At 38.2% G+C, this 22,221-nt stretch overlaps 1 pseudogene; it reads left to right on the plus strand.

The window, feature by feature from the left end:
- The first annotated feature begins 9,187 nt into the window (after window positions 1–9,187).
- On the plus strand, window positions 9,188–11,976 carry LOC110713407 (annotated as a pseudogene).
- The last annotated feature ends 10,245 nt before the right edge of the window (window positions 11,977–22,221 follow it).

Genomic DNA, 22,221 nt, shown 5'->3' on the forward strand with positions numbered 1-22,221 from the left:
TTCAAGAAAACCAAGGTTGAAATGAACGTATGGAAGCTTCTGGCAACGTCTCGAGAACATAGGTTGGCCGTAATGAATGTCTTGGATAAGATAGGGATATATTCTGACACCACTCCTGAGGGGTTGGCTAATTTCCTCACGAGTGATCTCCCTAGCCCCATCAACTTGATCACCTTTTCCAACAAGGATTTACCTCTAGAAGGTGACAAGCATTATAAGGCATTAAACCTCAAAGTGGTTTGCAAGAGAATGAACGTCCCTATGACTCTTGTAGACAATGGATCAGCCATTAATGTCTGTCCACTTAGAACAGCGAGAATGTTAGGCATAAGGGATGAAGACCTAACCCCGTCAACGCAAGGAATAAGAGCCTATGACAACACTCGTCGTCAAGCTCTTGGTAAAATTACTATGAATTTAACGGGGGGAGCGATAGAACACGCTACTACGTTCCAAGTAGTAGATATTAAAGCTTCGTTCAATCTATTATTGGGACGCCCTTGGCTAAATGACCTAAAGGTCGTCCCTTCATCTCTCCACCAACAAGTAAGGGTTATAGTTAGAGGAATTCCCATTACAATCGATGCTTCGCCTATGAGAATTAAAGCTATAGAGAATCCAATAATTAATGTGGAGCATGATGAAGACGATGAAGATTTGTGGGGCTTTAATGAAGAGGTCTCCTTAATCGAGGGGGAAGAAAGGACCCCTCTCTGCCACGACCCCCACTCCAATATGATCGTGAACGCTATTCTGAAGAAGCAAGGACATTTTCCTGGATAACCCTAGTAAAGAAGAATAAAATAACAAAACCGCTGGAATCACCTGGCCTCCCTAGATTAGACACTTTTGGACTTGGTTTTGAACCGACTCAGAAATATCTCAAGCGAGCCCAGGAAAAGTCAAAGGCACGTAGGGACGTTCGCATCCAAAAGAAAGCAATCCCAATGGATCAATATCCTCTTACCCTTAATGGACAATTTATAAAAGAAGCAGAGGACTATCCATGCTATGAATTTCCCGAGCCATTTGTCGTAAATGGCATAAAGAAATCGGGATTTGAAAGTTTCTTAGATTGCTACTTCATAGACGAAATCCCAACTCCTGTCCATAAGGAGAAAGCACCCCCATGCTTTGACTTTAATGTCATGGGATTATTATTTAGGCGAGAAAAGGATGAGCCAATATACAAAGGGGATAACTCCTCGCTCATTCAGACAGTCCTACAAAGAGAAAACTTCGATCCCTCGAAGCTAATCACTCCAGCAGAAGGATCACTACAAGGGTGGCGCAAGACTGTCAAGGTGACTATTCCAAGTGGAAGGAAGATCTCAATCACAACGGGGTAAGGAACGATGTTTGAAGAGTCGTCTGAGTCAGAGTCCCTCCCTATAGAGTCATCTAAGTCCTTAGTTATAGCACCTCCTCCTTCTATCTCTTCCCCTAGGATAGTTAGTGATCAAGTCCCTGAGGACATACCCCTCTTTGATGTAATGATCTCAGAGTTTAATAATATGGCTTCTTCTCCTTACTCCTTGTGTTCTTCTTTAACCCAAGATGACGAGCACTGCTTAACTAACAATGAAAAAGACAAAGAACTTATTAAAGCAATGGAAACACTTGAAAAGAAAACACCGATAATTGAAGAAACTAAGACGGTTGATATCTCAAATGATTCAACCAATAAAAGAGAAGTTAAAATCGGACTAACACTTAATGAACAAGACAGAACCGATTTAATTAACTTGCTTACAGAATTCATCGATGTATTCGCTTAACCATACGAAGATATGCCAGGAATTAATAGAGAAATAGCTCAACACACCATACCACTAATTCCAGGAATGAAACCTGTAAAACAAAAGTTACGTCGAATGAAACCCGACGTAGCTCTTAAATTAAAAGAGGAAGTTTAAAAACAAATAATTGCAGGTTTCATCAAGGTATCGAAATACCCCAAATGGGTCTCCAACGCCGTCCCACTTCCGAAAAAGGATGGAAGGGTAAGAATGTGTGTCGACTATCGAGATCTAAATAAGGCAATTCCAAAGGACGACTTTCCTTTACCACACATTGATATTCTGGTGGATAGCACAGCAAATCATGCACTTCTCTCGTTCATGGATGGGTACGCGGGCTATAATCAGATTCTCATGGCGGAAGAAGACATGGAGAAAACAACCTTCATAACACCATGGGGTACTTACTGCTACACGGTGATGCCATTCGGGTTGAAAAACGTGGGTGCTACTTACCAACGAGCAGTGACTGCCTTGCTCCATGACATGATGCATAAAGAAGTTTAAGTATACGTGGAAGACATGATTGTGAAATCAAAAGATCGCCCAGGCCATCAAGTAGCCTTAAGAAAATTCTTCGAAAGGTTAAGAAAATACAACATGAGGTTGAATCCATCTAAGTGTGCTTTTGGAGTCACCTCCGGCAAGCTTCTAGGTTATGTCATAAGCTCTAGAGGAATAGAGATAGACCCAACCAAGATCAAGGCAATCATTTCAATGCCACCGCCCAAAACCGAGAAGAAAATTCGAGGATTTATTGGCCAGTTGCAATACATAAGCAGGTTCATATCAAAATTGACGACAATATGAAAACCAATCTTTAAAAAGATTAAAAAGAATGCACCAGTGATATGGGATGACAAGTGTCAAAAAACCTTTGAAAAGATCAAAGCCTATCTCGCAAATCCTCCCGTATTAGCACCAGCACTTCCGGGAATACCTCTTAGGTTGTACTTAACAGTTACCAAAGAGACAATGGGAGCCATGCTAGCACAAGAAGTAGAAGGCAAAGAAAATGCGATCTACTATCTAAGCAAGAAGATGCTTGAGTATGAAGCACGCTATACACCACTTGAGAAATTGTGCCTCGTATTGGTGTGGGCCACAACCAAGTTAAGACATTACATGCTTGTGCATACAGTCTTCGTCGTTTCCCAATTAGATCCACTCAAGTATTTATTCGACAAATCTACACTCAATGGGCGCATATCAAGATGGATAGTCAACTTAGCCCAGTTCGATGTAAGGTTCATGCCACAAAAAGCTATCAAAGGATCTGTGGTATCGGATTTTCTAGCAGACTTTCCAATAGAAGACTCGACGCCAATACACGACAATGAATTTCTAGACGAAGATTTGATGGTCACTGAAGGTGATACTTGGACCTTGTACTTCGACGGAGCCTCAAACCAAAAGGGATGTGGCGTTGGAGTATTACTAGTATCACCTAAAGAAGAGCATGTTCCAATCTCCATAAAGCTTGATTTCGACGTTACCAACAACGCTGTTGAATACGAAGCATGTGTGGTAGGCCTTGAAACAGCTTTGGCATTGGGAGTAAAAAAGTTACGGATATTCGGAGACTCTTCATTGATCATCAATCAAATCTCCAAGAGGTGGAAGGTAAGGAGTGAAAGTCTTGCCTCTTACCAAACTTATCTGGAAACCCTTAATAATCAGTTAGAAAAGGTAGAATACATATATCTACCTAGAGAAGAAAACCAATTTGCTGATGCCTTGGCAAGACTAGCCTCAATGGTTAGAATTCCTACGGAAATCGAGCAAATGCCTCTAACTATAGAAAAAAGACACAAACCGGCCTATATTCAAGCTATAGAAGATGATGAAGTAATCCAGGATGAAGAAGAAGGAGAAGAAGAACCGTGGTATACGGATATACTCAATTATGTCACCAAACCCATGCTGGAAAAAGAGCAAAACGAGCACTAAGACTCTTGGCTTCCCAATACGTATTCATAGACAACGAGCTGCAAAAAAGGGTACCTAAGGGTCGAGCTCTCTTATGTGTAGGAAAAAAGGGTGCCCAAAGAGCAATGAGGATAGTCCACAAAGGAATTTGTGGAACTCACGTAAATGGCAAAATGTTAGTCCAAAAGATAATGCGAGAAGGATACTATCGTACTACAATGAATAGGGATTGCCATCAATACATAAAAAGATGCCCTAAGTGCCAAATCTACGCTAATTTACAACATGTTCCTCCATCTTTGCTCTACACCTATACGTCGCCATGGCCATTCTCTACATGGGGAATTGACATCATCGGAAAATCACTCCCCCAGGAACAGGAGGTCACGAATATATCTTAGTGGCAATTAATTACTTCACAAAGTGGGTCGAAGCACAATCATACGCTAAACTCACTGCAAAACATGTAGCACTCTTTATCGAAAGAAATATTATTTGTCTATATGGAGTCCCACATGAAATGATAAGTGACAATGGAACTCACTTTCAAGCCGAATGTGAAGAATTGCTACAGAAATATGGTATTCAACATCATCATTCTTCTCCTTATAGACCTCATGCAAATGGAGCAGTTGAAGCAGCTAATAAAAATCTAAAGAATATCATCGAGAAAATGACAGAAAATTACAAGGATTGGCCTGAAAAACTTCACTTCGCATTGTGGGGTTATCGCACGTCAATTCGCACATCAACAGGAAATACGCCATTTTCCTTGGTTTATGAAATGGATGTCGTACAACCTGTTGAGCTAGAGATTCCATCTCTACGACATCGCATTAGAGAGCAAACTCGGTGAAGTTGAATGGACTAGGGCAAGATATGATGAGCTAATTCTACTTGATGAAAAACGACTAGAAGCTCTACATCACACTCAATGTTACCAAACTCGTATGGCTAGGAATTTTAATGAGGTCAAGACAAGAAACATCAAAGTGGAGACTTGGTGTTAAAAGCATTAAGGAAAAATGTTTTAGATCCAAGAGGAAAATTCAGACCTAATTGGTCTGGAGCCTACATTGTCAAAACAATCCTGTCAGGAGGTGCAGCAAAATTAACTGACATGGATGGAAATGAGTTCTCGAACATGACAAATCTTGACCAACTTAAAAAATACTACCCATAATCACTTGAGTAGGACACTCAAGAGAGCTACGTTTAGCCTGATTCCTTAAGAAAGGATACGAAGGCGGCCACTTTATTTTTTTTTTCAAACCTCGCATCCCAGACTTAATAAAAAATCCAACAGAAGATCGACGAAACATCGGCGTCACAGAAAAAATTCTAGCGCCAGACGACAACTTTCGTCGCCTGACGCTAGACTGCCGCAGCTGGCGCCAGTCACAGAATCATGGCGCCAATTTACTGTAAAATATCTGGGAATATTTCGGTGTTTTTCGGAAAATTTTCGACTTCCGTACTTGAAAAATTTCTGGAATATTAATTTTTTCGGTTTTCATTGCTTTAATAAATTAAATTTAAAGTAAATAATTTAATTAAAAAGCTGGAATTTCATTAATAAAATAAATTACATTATTGATGGAATTTAAATAATGCTTAAATAAATTAACTTTAAATTTAAAAATCAAGTCTAATAATTGAAAATTAAGCAATGCTCTTAATCTTCTTTCTCTTTCTTAGCCCTCTTCTAATTCTTATCTGCGCCTTCTTCCTCATCCATAACCTTAGCTAGTAGGCATCCTTTAGAGGACCTACATTCAATCTTTTGAGTAAATAGTTTCTCCCTTAGCTAGGACCCCATGCTTCTTTTCTACCCAAGCCTTCTTCTCTGTGGTGTCAGCTTTCCTTTTTCCTTTATCTTTCGCAGAAATTTTCTTCTTAGGCATTGTAGGTGTTTTGAACTCAACTCTTTCACCCAAGCGTTCCTTAACAGGAATCACTTTGTCACCTAGACGACTCTTCACATCAGTTTTACTCTGATTTTTTTTCACGTCCTTTGAAGGTTTCTTCAGAAGCCACTTTTTCACATCATTGGGCAAGGAAGGAGGAACCTTTTGGGTAATCACTTCCCATAAAGGTCTAGCGCTCCAATAAGCATCAAATTTGTCTACTTCCTGAGAGACAGGGAACTCATAGGGACGACGAAGATCACTGGAAGGAATTGTTTGAAGTAGGCCGTACGGTCTTTTTACCCTGCAAGGATAATAAAAAGTCATTCGGGATAAGATTGGAAGACGGCAGATAGGTTGCTTGTTGACACCAACCATCATTTCTATTTTCCACCAAGGAATGACCCACTTGATGGCAAAATTGTAAGACTCGAAGACCTTCTTCCATTCGTGGCGCCCCATCTTAGAGAAGCGTTTCATCCTTCTCATGAAGCAATTTGGAGTATACTTCTCAATATTGTCTGGAGGGCTAATTAATTCCAGTCTTTCCATTAGCCACATCTGTAAAATAATTTCAATACAAATAAATTATTATTACCATACAAAAATATATTTTTGATTTTTCTAATTAAAAATATTATTTTTTACCTGTAATAAAATTGGAGAGCCCCGGAAAGGTGCTTTTGGATCTTCTTTAATTCATCAAGACTAAGCATAGTCTCTCCAACTATTAAGGGCATTGGATTTCTCCCAGATTCAATCTGCTCTAAAACAGTGGATATAATTGCTTGACCCTCATTATTTTTACCACTAGTGAAAAAATATTGATTAAGCATGCAAAAGAGAAAAGCTCTTCTTCTATAAACATGAAAAGACTCAAAATAAGGTCTATCAAAATAATAGTGAGCAAATTCCTTCAAGTTAACTATGCTACCATCTACTATTTTTGTTAGATCTTTGTCTTTTAAGTTGAAGAAGCATTCAAAATCCTTATAATAATATTCGTTTATTCTAGGGATTACTACAAGATCTAGTGTAGGGAAGCCTAAAATAGCACCGAATTCTTCCGGCAAGGGGCTAATTTCATCATACCCTAATCTAAAGCAATGAGTATCTACATCCCAATATTCTAGAGCGGTATGAATAAAATCTAAATCAAGATATACCCCTTTGACACCATAAATACCCCCCAGGTGAAACACATCTAACTTTTTTCTCTCCTTGGCAGTAAGAGACTGACACCATTCATGAGTGAAGTTGGTAGAACTTTTAGAAACGAGAGACATGATTGTTATTTTTTTCTAAAAGCCAATAATATATTTAATCTGCTGAAATTATGAAGAAAATCGGCTGGGCAGTGGGCTATTTATACACAAAATCGGAGCAGTTTTATTCTAGAAAGGATTCAGAGTCAGCGCTCATCAGCGCCAGACGCCATACATTGACGCCTGACGCCAAGGCCTAGCGCCAAACGCTAAGTGTAGCGCCTGGCGCTACACCAAAACGCGTGGCGCCAGGTGGTGCTAACGTGTCTTATTATACGAGCTTTCTAAAACTGCGTTTTTTGGCCTGATTTGAGTCTGACCAATGACTTTACGGTCTTTTTATTCTTCTTTTATATCTTTTTCTAAATTTCATTTATTTCTTCTTCTTAATTATATTACTTATATTATTTTTCGGATTTTATTTCCAAATTTTTATAACTCCAATATTTTTTTGACTTTTATTTTTTCATTTTTTTTCTTCTTTTGGGGGAGAAAGTCGGATACCCTCCATCAATAATAAAAATGACGGAATTTTTGCGCAAAATTAATTTTCATAATTCTTTGCACACACAAACATGCACCAAAAAATAAAAAAATTGGAAAAACGATAAATGATGAATAAACTCATAATAATATGTGTATACAAGCATGTCTAAATAATGAGTCTAAATAAAGGCAAAGTACTATACAAAGTCAAAAGAAAATAATAAAAAGCACAGGAACAAACTACGGCGCCGGGGGACGTACACCCATCATCTCATAAAACTGCGCCGTACGAGGAGTAACCTCTCCACCAGCTCCAGCTCCAGCTCCAGCTCCGGTCTCCTCGGGAGCTGGAAAACTCAGCACTGGACCCATCCACCCAAGATCAACCTGAGGCTGAGGCTGCGAAGGCTGCTGCGATGACGAGCCAACCTCGTACATCCCACCACCTCTAAGAGCCGAGGTAGCCTCTCCCTGGCCTATCGGCGCAGCATGTGCACCCTCAGATGAAGAGCATGAGCCCTCTGCCACCTCGGTACGGGCAGCCTCAGAACGACCGCCCCGACCACTCGAACCAGTGCGGCGGCGTCTCGAGCTAGACCTCGTCGGTTCCTTCCGCACCTCAGGTCTCGTATAGTTATGAGAAGGAATGGGCTGACCCTGCAAAAAAAAACCAAGATCAGAAATATGCGAAATAGAAGCAGTAATGCAAAAACATAAGAAGGGAAGCTACCTCCTGAACGGCGTCATCTCGACGACATGTAGCCACGTTCCTCATCCGGACGAGCTGGCTCCGGAAGGCATCTATGCATCATGCCATCGCCGAGACCACCTCGCGTGAGAACTGTCAAAGAAGTAAGTCAATAAACATGCATAACATACATGGACAAAAGTTGCAAATAAATAAGCTTACCCGAGTCTGGTGACGAGGAATCGACCGCTCCACAAAGCGCTCGCCCTCAGGAGCCGGAGGAATCATCTCCTCAATCGGGTCGTATGTCCCTTGGTAGTAGATGGACATACGAGGTGGCACAAACTCAGCAGGTTCACCTTGACAAAGCAAGTCAAAATTAGTAAAGCATTACTTGGGGGCTACTTAACGAAAAGTAAAAAACTAAAAATCATACCGCCACCTCCTTAACCGGTACAGGGACTGGAGCTAACAACGGCAGTAACTCCTCCTCATAGCACCGCCTAGGGATCGTGTAAGATCGCCAAGAGGTACCAGCTCCCTCTGACATGCTCACCAATCTCGCGGCATTAAACATGTGACGCGGTGGAGGAGCAGGAACGACAAAAGTGTCCGAGGAATGCTGAATAGAAACCCTCTCCCCAAGATACGCGATCGCTCCATAGGTCCCCAAGAAATAGCGACGCTCAGCAAAATACTGCGCGGCTAGCCCAGGGACAGCCAAGTCAACCCACGGTCGGTACAGCACGTCAGGCTCCTATAAAGAACGCCTATCAGACAACAATCTATCAAAGGTATCACAAAATGTTCAAATATGTAAAAAAACCATACCGAGATGATCCAATCTCGCACATAGGCGGTAGACATCCCAACACGCGCGTAGTAGAAAAATGTACATTTGCGTCGCCATATTTGCGTCACTCATTCTAAAGAACGAAGCAAATGTTTATTTTTTTCATCCTTTAAAGTTATTTGCGTCGCTTGTTATTGAAGAAGCGACGCAAAAGTCAAGTGTATTTCAGCTAGCTTTCTATCATTTGCGTCGCTCTTATTTATTGAAGCGACGCATATAATAACCTTATTTGCGTCACTCATTTATTAACAAGCGACGCAAATAAGTGAGTAAATAAATTGCATCACTCTTTTAATAAATGAGCCCGACGCAAATGACAAATTTTCAGCATTATAGATTTTGTTATTTGCGTCGCATTTTTATAATTAAGTGATGCAAATAACTCTGTTGCATTTAGGTTATTCTGCGCTTTTTTGACCATAGCTTTTCACGCCAACCTTTCACTAAACAAAAAGAAAAAAAACAGAGTTGCTTCCAGTGAATTTCTACAGAAAAACACCCACAAATTCGACCCTGAAATCCAACAAATTCGCCCAAAAACTGCAATTCCCCAGCAAATTCAACATCCAAAATCGCAATCAAGTTCAACACCCATAATCGGCAGCAAATCCGAGCAATTTCGAGCAAAAATTTAGACCAAAAACCCTAAGAAATTCGAACCTTAAACCCTAGAAAAATTGATTGTTTCCGACCAAAAATCCCCCATTTCGAGCAAAAAATCTACTCAAAACCATATGAATTCGAACCCTAGAAACCCCAAAAAATTCAATTAAAAATCCTGGCGAAAATTTTCGAGCAATGACTGAAATTTTTGAGTGGAAAAATCACTTAATTTCGCCCCAAAAAACCCGAGGAAGTTCTAGCAAATTATAGCAACAATAATTGAAGTTCGATTTCGGCTCGACATTGTTGAATTAGTGAAGTCACTTTCACCTAAGGTAAGATTGCTTCTATTTATGTTCAATCTTTTCATGGTAGATAGAATGTGGCATTTAACTTGAACAATGACTTAGTTTAATTTCAAGTTTAATGTTAGTTCATTAATTAGAAAATATATGGCAGATTTAATTGAATTTTTATAATTTCAGTCAAGTTAGAAGAAGCTACAAGTGCAAGCTAAATATAGGACCAGACTAACTTTTGCTTCCATTTTTTTCCATCATCTTTCATGCATTTACAGGTTTGCACTTACCTTCCCTCTGAATATTATCCTTATCGTTTTTAATTTACTCGTATGTTTTTAGGCTGTAAAAATCATTTATCTTAGTAGATGTATCAATTCTTGTTGAGGATTTGTTCTTTAGATTACCGTATTTTTTTTCTTTTCATTTTTTAGATTATAATATTTGTTGCTATTTTCATTTAATAGATCATATGTAATTTTATTTGTTTTAAAAGTTTGTAAGCTAAAATCCCAACGCTGATAGTAAAGATAATAATTGTTTTTTTTTTGTTTGGTAGATCCAAAATCCATTGAAAATGATTTCGATAATTTCTAAGATGTTTGGGATAGGAAGGCATTATCGTGGTGTACCATGTGATGGAGGTACAAACAATAGTGGAGTTGAAAATCAATCTGAATTGAGGAATAGTGTTACCGATGAATTTCAATCTGAATCGAGGAGTAGTGTTTATTTACAACAGCCCAAAATAAAGCGCAGAAAAGTTGAGGTATCGTTGAGCTTAAACACAAAGTATGTGAACAGAATCATTGATTGGTTAAAGGATGATAAAATTGTTAGTATTGGTGTTTATGGGACGGCCGGGGTTGGGTAGACTACCCTGGCAAAGCAGCTCGAATTTCGGCTTCGTTATGAGACGCCTTTTACTGATGTTTATGCTGTTGGTATGGTCTCTGTGGGGGTGGATTTTAATGTATATGAGTTGCAGTAAAAAATTGTTGGTGCTTTTAGGCTTGATCTTGGAGGTGATCGGGATGAGACTAGGAGAGCGGCCAAGATTCATTCGTTTTTGTCTCGAAATGATAAGTGTGTACTCATCCTTGATGATTTGTGGGATGAGTTTCGCTATGAAGATGTTGGGATTCCTAGGAGATGCAAGCTGATTGCTATTTCTCGGTCACGGGATGTCTGTCGTATGCTCCACTGCCGGAAATTTGTTCTGGTTGAGCCACTTTCGGAGGAAGAGAGTTGGGAGCTGTTTCACCAAATCATAGGTGGTGAATATTTGGATTCCAAACAAGAGTCCCATTTTAGGAAGCTTGTGTATGATAAGTGTTCAGGTCTTCCTCTTGCTATTGCTGGGTTGGCCAGATGCTTCAGGAAGATGGTTGATGGTAATCGTTCTAGTAGGAGGGAAGTCCTTGAAAGTGCAAAGTTTCCTTTTACCAGACAAGATTACTTGGAAGATGCATTTAGTCGGCTGAGATTTTCTTATGAAAAGTTGAACAATATCACGCTCCAGCGTTGTTTCTTGTATCCTGCCTTATACCCCAAAGGTTTTGACATACGCAGAGAAGAGCTGATTCGCCTTTGGATGGGTGAGAAGCTGATAGATAATGTTTCATCGTTACAAGCACGATATGACATGGGCCATTCCATATTGAATTAACTTCTCAACTCTTGCTTGCTGGAAGCACCAGAGGATAAAAGGACTATCAAGATTCATGATCTTGTGAGGCATATGGCTCTTTCTATTGCTGGAGATAGTTTTATGGTAGAAGCTGGCAAGACTTCAAAATTGGAGTTCCGGAAGAATCTCCTTGTTGTTTCCTTGATTAATTCTTCAATATCGTCGATCCTCCCAGATGATTCTCAAACTATAGCTATCTCTCCCCCTTATTTTTACAATTGGGTTTACAATTGGGTGGACGTGATTGTGGCTACTACGTCAGGCGTTATATGTACGAAATACTTGAACATCACTATAGCAGTGAGGAACTTATTCAGGTATGAGTTGTCAAATATTTCATTTTTGTTTGATAAATAAAATTTGATTTTAGCTACAATCTTGAATTAAAACTTTCCTTTTGTATATTTGTTGTGTTGATAGGATTTTTGAAGAACTACACCGTACACCGAGGAGATAAATGAGATTCGAGATATTTGGGCAGATTATTTTATATGTAATGTTGAAATTTAGATTTACACTTAGCGCATGTTGGACTTTTGTTTTGGATTATAGGCTTGACATGAATGATTTTGTTTAATTGGTGTTGGGATGATGAGTATAATGTCTATGATATTGAGATGTAAATTATTAAACAGGTTGTTAATATAATGTCGTCGTTCCCAATTTTATGGGTAGGCCAAAATACAAAGGAGACTCTGCCAAAATTTACATTTGCGTTATTCAATAATATTGCATTTTAATTTCAATTATATTAGTGTTAGTATATTACCTTATACCACTAGCAAGGAAAACACGTACTACAAACATATACAAGGCAATTATTATAATTAAAAAAAAATTCACCTCATTTGCATCACTCATTAAACAAACAAGTGATGCAAATAAAGCAATTTTGTATTGTCTAGTCAGTCATTTGCGTCACTCCTATATAAACAAGTGACGCAAATAACAAACAAGAAGTTTATCAGAAGAGTTATTTGCGACGCTCCTTAATAAAAGAGCGACGCAAATAAGAGTCATTTGCGTCATTCCTTTATAAAGGAGCGACGCAAATGACTCTTATTTGCATCGCGCCTAGGAGCGACGCAAATGACTTTTAAATCATTTGCGTCGCGAGCAGTTGCGTCGCTCATAGAAGCGACGCAAATACACTATAAATGAGCGACGCAAATGAGCCTTTTTCTACTAGTACGGCGGCTTCCCCAGGAAGCACTCACTGGAAACCTGCGCGGCGACGGTCTCGCCGGCGCAACTGAGGGAAAGTACTCGTAGAACCAGATCTACAAAAGGCAAAAATTATCAGCGAGTGCTAACTAAAGCTTAGAGCTAAACTTTACAGGAAATAAAGTATACCACTACAACCCTCCAAAAGCAAGATAGAGCAACGTTCCCCGTGAAGGACCGATGTCGACACGAGTCCCGTAACGCTCGGATAAAGTCAGCATAGGCCAAGCTGGCCTAGTCGTAAGTCCCGATCCGATGTAGATCACGGACAGCAGGAAGGTAGTAAAGTAGCGCTCTACTACCCTTGTCAGGGGAAAACGTCCCTGACAGCAAGATAAGTACAAAGATGCACACCCGCTGCTCTCGGGTAGTCGCACCATCATCAAAAGCCGCTGCTAGAGTCGAGCGGCGAATCCCCTTCGCGCTGAACTGAGTCGACTCCACCTCAGCTCGAGCCCGAACAGCAATCGGACCCAACAACTCCTCGACCTCGGGAGAAAAGACGCTGATCTCGTTGTCGAACGGCAGCGCCACAAAGCTAAACTCCAGTCCCGTAATGAGACTAAAGTCGGTCGGGGTGACCATCATCTCACCCCAAGGGAAGTGGAAAGTGTTGGTGGTGTCCCAAAAGAACTCCACCAGAGCACGAACCACATGGTGACCCTTGATAGAGGCAATCATGGCCTCGGAGGTCTCGGAGAGTGCAGGTAGTCCGCAAGACTCCCATATAAGTATCGCCTCGTCATCATTGGCGATGTACATGCATCTTGTACAGGTCGCCCAATGTGTTGCAACTGGAACAATGGCAGCGCGTCCTCCCAACTGTGATGCCCCGCCTCACCCTCTCAGAGATATGGTGGACAGGAGAGAAGTACAAAGTCCGCTCATCCCACTCAAGGAGTCAGCCGAGTGAAGTGGATGGATCAGCGTCGTCCTCTACGGCCTCATGCTCCCGTCGAGCGTCTCGGGACCGCAAACCCGAACGTCGCTGTCTAGCCATGCTACATTGCGCAAAATCATCATAAATTAAGGTTCTATAGTATCTAAGGTTCGCCTAGCCGCATGATACTATGTTCGTAGAAAACAGAGTACGTAGTACTAAAACAGAGCACAAATTCAAATTGAGCATGTATGGCATTTTTCAAGCATTCAAACAATTTCTCGCAATACTATAGTAATTATTGTGACAAATTGGACAAGAATTGCTAGCAAAAACGTCAAGAACAAGCCACATTGTCTTCCCGACCTTAAGAGGTCCAACAATGGTGATTTGTTTGTTTCTTTACCAAATTGATTCAAACAAGTCTCAAATTATTCCCAAAGCAATATATAAACATAATCAGCAATTTCATGGCATAAAATTTGATAAACAAAGAGAATTTAGCAATTTAAATTTTGAATTTTCAAGAAATTCGTAAACAAATACATGTGAAATTCATTAAAAACGGCGTGAGTTTGGAGGAAACTTACATAGATTGGGAAAATGGATGGAATAAGCTTTGATTTGCAACAAATTTGAGCGAATTCGGTTGAGAAACAAGTAAGAACGAGCCATATGAAGTTTTGAGCAATTCTGGAGCACAAACGCGAGTAGCAGTTAGGGCTGTACACAGTTTGGTATGGATCGTAACTAAACCAGATCAAACCGTATTTTAGCGGTTTGGTTTGGTTTACGGTTTATAAAATTACGGTTTGGTCTCGATTTTTTGTAAATATGGTTTATGGTTTGGTTTGGTTTTGCAAAATTTATAAACCAAACCAAACCGTAAACCAATAAACCGTATTTTAATATTTATATAATTTTTCAATAATTTTTTTTATTATATAAAAAAATTAAAGAATAAATAAAAAACCATGAAAAATAGATAAAAACTATACCGTCAATACTCTATAATTAATGACTATAATGTAGTACTCACATGAATATCTTTTATTGTTATGTATTATTTTTATTATGTGTTAGCACTTGATATTTTTATTGCAACTTTGTAGTAAAATTTAATCCGTTAGGGCTACTTATTTAAACATTATTATAAATTAGTGAAGTATTATTTGATAATTTTTGGAAAAAAAAATCATCTCATCATAAACCGCAAACCAAACCGCACCAAACCGTATTATTACGGTTTGGTTTCAATACTAATATGGTTTGGTTTGGTTTGAAAAATTTACCAAACCGTATTTTGCGGTTTGGTTTGGTTTAGACTCAAACCGCACCAAACCAAACCATGTTCACCCCTAGTAGCAGCAGCGGAAATGAAGAAGAGAAGGGTATTTATGGAAAACCCGACTCTAGTGCCCAGCGACAGACCTTGCCGTCAGTCGATAAGGCTTAGCGCCTGGCGCTAGTGCCAGCGTCTGGCGCTACAGCCAAAAATGCGACGCTATCAATATTTTAGTGGCGCTAGAACGCTCAGCCACTAAGTACGATTATTTCAACCTATTGCAATATATTTTGGGCTCCTTGGCACGCCAGTTAGCCCCTCTAAGATATTGACATGATTTTAGTAATCGGATTGATCACAATTACATAAATTGATCGACCTGATGAATGATCGTCTCACTTAGCTTAAAGCGCCTAAGCATTGGCTCAATACGAAGCACCGACATACTGGTTCATTCAACAAGGCACCGATATACTGGTTCATTCAGCAGGGCACTAACATACAAGTTCAAAAACAGCAAAAGCGCCGACGTACTGGCATAACGGAAGCAAAGTTCAAGCGAGCTTTTAAAGATCGACAGGTGTAGGTCTTCGATAATTTTCTTCAGAGTGTTATCGCAACAAATGAGGATAGCTTCAAGCGAGGGTATCTTTGGCAGCGTTCCCTAGCTTGCGGAGAGTTGTCACAAACAACTTGAGGTGATTTCAAGCAAAGTTGTCTTCGATCGTGTTCCCTGGCTTGCGGAAGATGGTCACAAAGTGCTAGAAGGTAATTTCAAGCAAAGCAATCTTCGATGGGGTTCTCTAGCTTGCAGAAGCCTATCATGGCTGAATTGGAGACAGTTACAAGCGTAGCAATCTTCAAGCGACATTCTCTAGCTTGCAGGAGGTCGTAAAAAATGCAAAAATACAGAAATACATCAACAAATCGGTTACTTTCAGAGACGTGTGCTCGACGGTGCAAGATACGCGTTTCTTAACTCTTTTATCTGTTTAACTAACGCTAGTTTTGCAGGTATCGGCGTTACAAGAGTGGTTTAGGATCGCAGAACGTTCTGAATCATTCTCCGTCCCTATCAATACTTTGACTTTTGTTTTCGAAACCGGCGTTTCTCCAATCATAGTCAAAGTGGGGGTTTCTGTAGACACCCATTTGTGTCTCCCCAAAACCAAACCCGGTGATGAGTACCTTTCACGTCGAATCATAATCGAATGAAGTGAAAGTGTGGAAAGTTTAGTGTTGCGGATAGTTTTAATTTCTTTTCTCTTTTCTCTGTTTTTGAAAACCTATTTTAAGGAAACAGCCAATCTAGTTTGGTTGGTCCATGATATGGGTCCAATAGTAGTGTAGTTGGATGGGGCTTGAAAAGAGCTCTCCAACGATATATTATAAGCCCAATTCCGATGAATATTGAGGAAGTTATGGCCAGATTACTGAAATAGGCCCGGTTTGAACCTTATATGCGGCCCAATGATCTAGGGGAGGGCCTAATATGGATTTATCATTCCTAATGCAATTAGGAATGGTTTTAGTCTTCTAGATTCTTTTAGAAGGTTCTTTTCATTCCTAATTCAATTAACATTGATAAATTGACTTTTGTTGACTTTTTAGAGTTTTAATCCAAATAAAAGAGTGTTTTTGAGGGAAATACGGTTTTATCCTCCTGTACGATTAATTCTATCTGGTTTTAGAAAACGCATCAAAAACCTGATTAGCGCCTAACGCCAGCATTAGCGCTTGGCGCTAGCATTAGCGTTTGGCACTAATGTCAGCGTATGGCGCTAATTCCGTTTTTTTCACGTCAGAACTCTGGTTCGATTTTCTATCTTTTTGGCTGATTTTCTCTATAAATAGCCTCCTAAAAACTCCGTTTTCAATCATCAATAATCACAAATTCTCATCTACAATCATCAATAATCACTAATTCTCATCAATTATTACACTCTCTAATTCTTTTCTCTCTCTTCTTTTCTAAACCACCCTTTTTCATACAAAATTCCGCACTCACAAGACCTAGATATACCTAGCATAATTCAAAGTTGCCTTCGCCCTAGACGTGAAAGGTTTTAATTTTTGAGGGTTTGGTCCTAAATCTTTATTTCAATTATTTAATTTAATTCTTTGATTATTATTTTCCTTGAAGTTACTAACGCGTGTATTTTGTTATTAGAAAGAGGTACGAGGCATCCAAGTAAGTGCTTTAAAGGTTTTTATTGGTATTATGATATAGAAATCATGTCTAGGTTGTTATTATGATTCCTAGTATCATGTTAGGATGCTTTTCTTAATTTGATGTTTAGGGTGGCAACAATAAATTCCTAGTATCATGTTTAGGGTACAGAATATAATGTCCATTATGATTTCTATGATGCCTTTTATTGTCTTTCCTAATAGTATCATGTTAGGGCTATATATTTAATTTTCAATGCTTAGTAACATGCTAGGGTTTGTTATTAATCTTGTTAGTATTATGCCTATGATCTTGCTATTAAAATTATGCTTTAACATGATTATTTTGATTGTTGTGATTATTATTATGTTGCTTGATATTTATTTTTATTGCTTGATCACGCCTTTTATGTATGTTTAAAGGAAATTGGTACTTTTAATCACGCTTAATAAGATAATTAATAATCTTGTTTAGGGTTAATTTGATTATAATTCAAGTGATCGCTAATAATAGTTTTGTTTTTGCATTAATATTCAACCAACATAGTTAAACAAGTTTAGGGTAAACCTATTGATTGCATGTTAGTCAGAAAGCGCACATGAATACGATCAGAATAAAGTAGAGGCCTATTATTAGGGCAGGTTCAATCTCTTTTAGGATGGATTTGTACCTTCATCCCCGAACTAACTGTCATGGTTCCAGACCTATTGGAGTTGACGATCTCTTGGATCTTTAAGGATGTAACCTTCACCCTGTGAACGGTTTACAAGTTCCTAAAACTTGTTGGCGACTCTTTTGCTCTATCTTCTTTCCCTTTGTATGCCACCGTACTTTAGTGTATGATCACAGTGGGGTTCAAGCTAAGGATAATGCTTGAAATATTCCCTACAACTAGACTTTTCACACTTTCGCTTTGTTCGATATCAAATGACATGAAAGGTATTTATCACTGGGTTTGGTTTTGGGGAGACACATTTGGGTGTCTACAGTTCCTAAAGGGAAGGATGATTGTTTTGGATATGGATGTGTGAGTGAAGTTTGTGAATGTGATACTAAGGCTGGCTGCAAGGGTTATGGTGATGGAAAGAGATGTGAGAAGAGTCAAAGATGATGACTCTTTAGTCTAGGTAGGCTAAATGATTTGGGTTCAAGCCCCCAAGGCTAGCTCTAAATGGGTAGGGGTAAGCATTGGATATCTTTGACTCGATCATGCATGGATATGTGGCCGCATCTTGATGTGAGGTTGCCTACGTATCCGTTAGGAATCAGGCCGAACGTAGCTCTGACCAAAATTTGCACAAGTGTGTGTACTCCTCAAAGAGGTCTTTCAAGGGTTATAATGTTGTTAATTTGATGGTTTAAAGAAGAAAAGGGTAAAAGGCTCAAGACCCGAGCTAAGCCCCAAGATATGCAATTGTGTATTTGAAAATTTGAACTTTGCAAGTTTATTTTCATATATATTTTTTATTTAAATTTATTTTCTTTGTTTTTTTTTTAATCAATGTAGGCAATCTCATATCATGCGGTCCATCACTCACTTAGCATTCATGTTTCTCAGGCACGGTACCAAGCACTCGATGAGAGACGCAATTTGAGACGTGTTCATATCGAAGACATTGGAACACTTGCCTTTAGACATTTTTTTTTTACTTATTCTTTTCTTTTTTTATTTGAACTTGCTTTCTGAATGTTACACAAATTGCACATCTTCCAATCCCAGGGTTGAGTGAATGTGGGTTGAAAAAATGAAGGTCAAACTTTAGACGAGGCTCAAAGTGGTTGATGAAAAAATGGATATGTGATTGAATGGTTAATGGGGAATGAATGGGTTGCAAAGGTGCCTCAAGTCATTGGTGTATCTTGTGTTTAGTTCAACAATTTTTTTTTTTTTTTTTTTTTTTTTTTTTTTTTTTTTTTTTTTTTTTGCGAATGACATGATCGAATTCAAAGAAAAGAAATGCTCATTGATGGAAAAGGTAAGAAATATAAGGATAAGGAGAACCTATGCTAGACTTATTAGGGGAAAAGGGTTGAAACAAAAGAAGAAAAAAGCATGAAATCTTGGTGAGAAGCTTGCATCGTGCTTTTTCTTCATGGATGTTTATGAGTTACTCTTGCCGCCTGGTGAGGAAAAAAGTTTGTTGTTGTTGATTGTAACACCCTAGAAATTCCTTTCTTTTAAAATACCTTTTTTTGCCCTGTTTAAAAATTTAAATAGGAATAACTAAGATATTACCGCCACCGTGAAAACGGCTAAGGCAACCATCAAAGACACACGGCTGAAGACTAATTTCAAAACCATTCAAAACAAGTCAACTTCAAAAGTCAACCAACGAAAGTAAAGTCAAAACCAAAGTCAAACGAAGTAAAATAAAACCATCCTACAACTTGGAACCATTATAGGCCCTTATTAAAACCAAACCGACTTTAAAACCTTTGCGTTAGTTATGCATGATAATAATATCATAAATAATTAAAGCATTAAACACATCATATACTTATAGAAACTAGCATGATTCGCTCTTCACCCATGCCCATTCATGAATATGCTTCATCACCTGAAAACCTCCTCTTTACTTGTCCCCACTACTCGCCATTAGAAAATGGGTCGTCGTAGGGCCAAAGTAAAGACATGGCCAAACACACAAACACACACAATCAGCAAAGTTGAGTACATAAGCGTAAATAAACACACTAACATGCTTTCACCTATCAACACACACTTACCTCATTGCACCTGTCCACAAGCACACCAATCAACAAAACACAATGACTAGACACTAATTAATTCATTTTGCATAGATTACGCATCGAACGGGTTTCCACCTCCTAACCTCCCCCAAATAAATTTGAGGTTAACTGACACGGGAGCTAACCGTGCCAGCGACAAAACCACTCAAAGGTGGCGGAATTCCTGCGCATAATAATAAAATAAATAAAAAGGAATATACAGCGTCATGTACTCCATTAGAAGTTATGGTTAAATATATAACCCCATAACTCCCCCCATTGTTCATACTCAAGGTATATACGTTCCAAGAGTTTTGGTGCGTAATCTCTTTCACTTTACGTTATTTACATGTTATTGGACTTGGTGATGACTCTCAAAGCATAATAAATCAATCAACCATAATTATTTAATCAACCAAGCATACCAATTTAATTTTTGAATAATTAATGACCACATATTATTTAATGTTGAACCCTTTTTAATTCTACCTCAGTGTCAAAGACACCTTAAACGCATAATGCGCCAAAAATCTTATCCCCTCGGTGTTAAAAACACCTTAAGTGCACAAAGGCACCAACATACAGTTTATTCCTCGTGTACATAGACACTTATATAGCTCCTTCCTCATGCTTAAAGCATCAATAAAAATTATTTGAACCATAATAAAATTCCTTTTCAATATTCCTAACATAATTAAACATGTAGTTTAATTAATCATGCATTCTAACATGCCATAAATACAAGTGTGGTTCAAACACAACATGCCCAAAATATAATTTTCCAGTCCATAAACCATCACAAATAATTCATGCTTCACAATTCAATCACCAACACCATTAATTCACAATTTCATACATAAACCTTAGCATGATACTACTTGTAATTGATTGAAATCAAGCCTAGCATGATTCTACATCATCAAAATATGCTAAGTACGCGAACGTACCTCAAATAAGCTCTTAAAATAACCGAGTACTCTACAACAATTCTCGAACCAAGTCTCCTACATAAAAGGACAATAATGCTATATTAATTACCCTTGTATAGACAATTTCCAGTAACTTAAACTCGCTTTAAATAACTTATAATAATCTGAAAATTAATTAAAAACCCCTAACTAAACTCCTTCTTAATGGATAATCACACCCTTTTATTAAAGATCACAATTATACTACTTTAAATAAAATTCCAACATTTTAAGCTAATAAAAAATCCTTTAAAACTTCATCAAAATACATCTTTATACTTAAATTATCCATAGAAATATTAAATTATCTCTTACCCCTTTAAACTCAAAGATAAAATTTAAAGCATAAAAAAAAACTTCGTTAAAAATATAAAACTACCCGAAAATCATATTTAGAGGCTGAATTTCCACTCAAAAACACTACTTTTTTTTTATCAAATCGAAGGATTTAAGAACCTGATCGGGATTAAAACGGGGTTAATATTAACGAACGGAAATCTAATAATTAAAACATGAATTTACGTGTTCAAAATAATCTGAAATTAATTTAAACTAATAAATAGTTATAATCACCAAAATTTCAAAACATCATTACTATAAAAACCCTAAATCAATTGTTCATAAAAACCCTAAAAATCAAGTCTTGAATGAATTAAAAACCCTAACTTTATAATTTATTAAATCTGAAAATAATGTCAATAATAAAAATCTGAAATTATAGTTTTAAATCATTGTAACATGTTTTTTTATACTAAATAAACACATTTAGAACTATTAAAATAAAAAACCCACACATATAATTATAACCCACCATTAAAATAGAAGATGAGAGAGAAAGCAAGAAGTGGAGGATGGAACTCTGGCTGGCGCACGGCAGCCACGTCGCCGGCGGTGGTCGACGGAGCCCGACAGGTGGTGGTTGGTGTGATGATGTGGCAACAACAAGGCTGAAATTTGGGTAGGTTTCTGTCACCCAAAACCCACGTAAATGCAAGAAGAAAAAGAAAGAATAAGAAAAGGAAAAAGGAAAAGAAGAAAGAAAGAATAAAAAGAAAATAGATTACCTTGACCATTTGACCTTTTTGGGTGGTAATATTTTGGGGATAAGTAGAGTATTTATAGTGTAGAGTAGGTTAAGGTAGATTTTGGGCTTCATAAAAAAAATTATGGAGTTGAATAATAAAATAGTTGGCCCAAATTATAAAAATAGGATAGTTGGATATGGTTTATATTTGGATAGAATACTTATTAACCCAAAAACATGTTTTATTCAGAATCCAATAATTTAAAATGGGTTGACCCAAAACATATTTTATAAATAAATAAATAGCATATTAAATTCGTTAAAAATACGGGTTATTACAGTCTACCCCCCTTAAAAGAAGTTTCGTCCCCGAAACTTAGGTATGAAAACAAGAAAAAGTTTGCTTGAAACGAACACGTGT

The sequence above is a fragment of the Chenopodium quinoa genome, unplaced genomic scaffold, assembly GCF_001683475.1.
Source record: "Chenopodium quinoa cultivar QQ74 unplaced genomic scaffold, ASM168347v1, whole genome shotgun sequence".
In the NCBI taxonomy this organism is placed as follows: domain Eukaryota; kingdom Viridiplantae; phylum Streptophyta; class Magnoliopsida; order Caryophyllales; family Amaranthaceae; genus Chenopodium; species Chenopodium quinoa.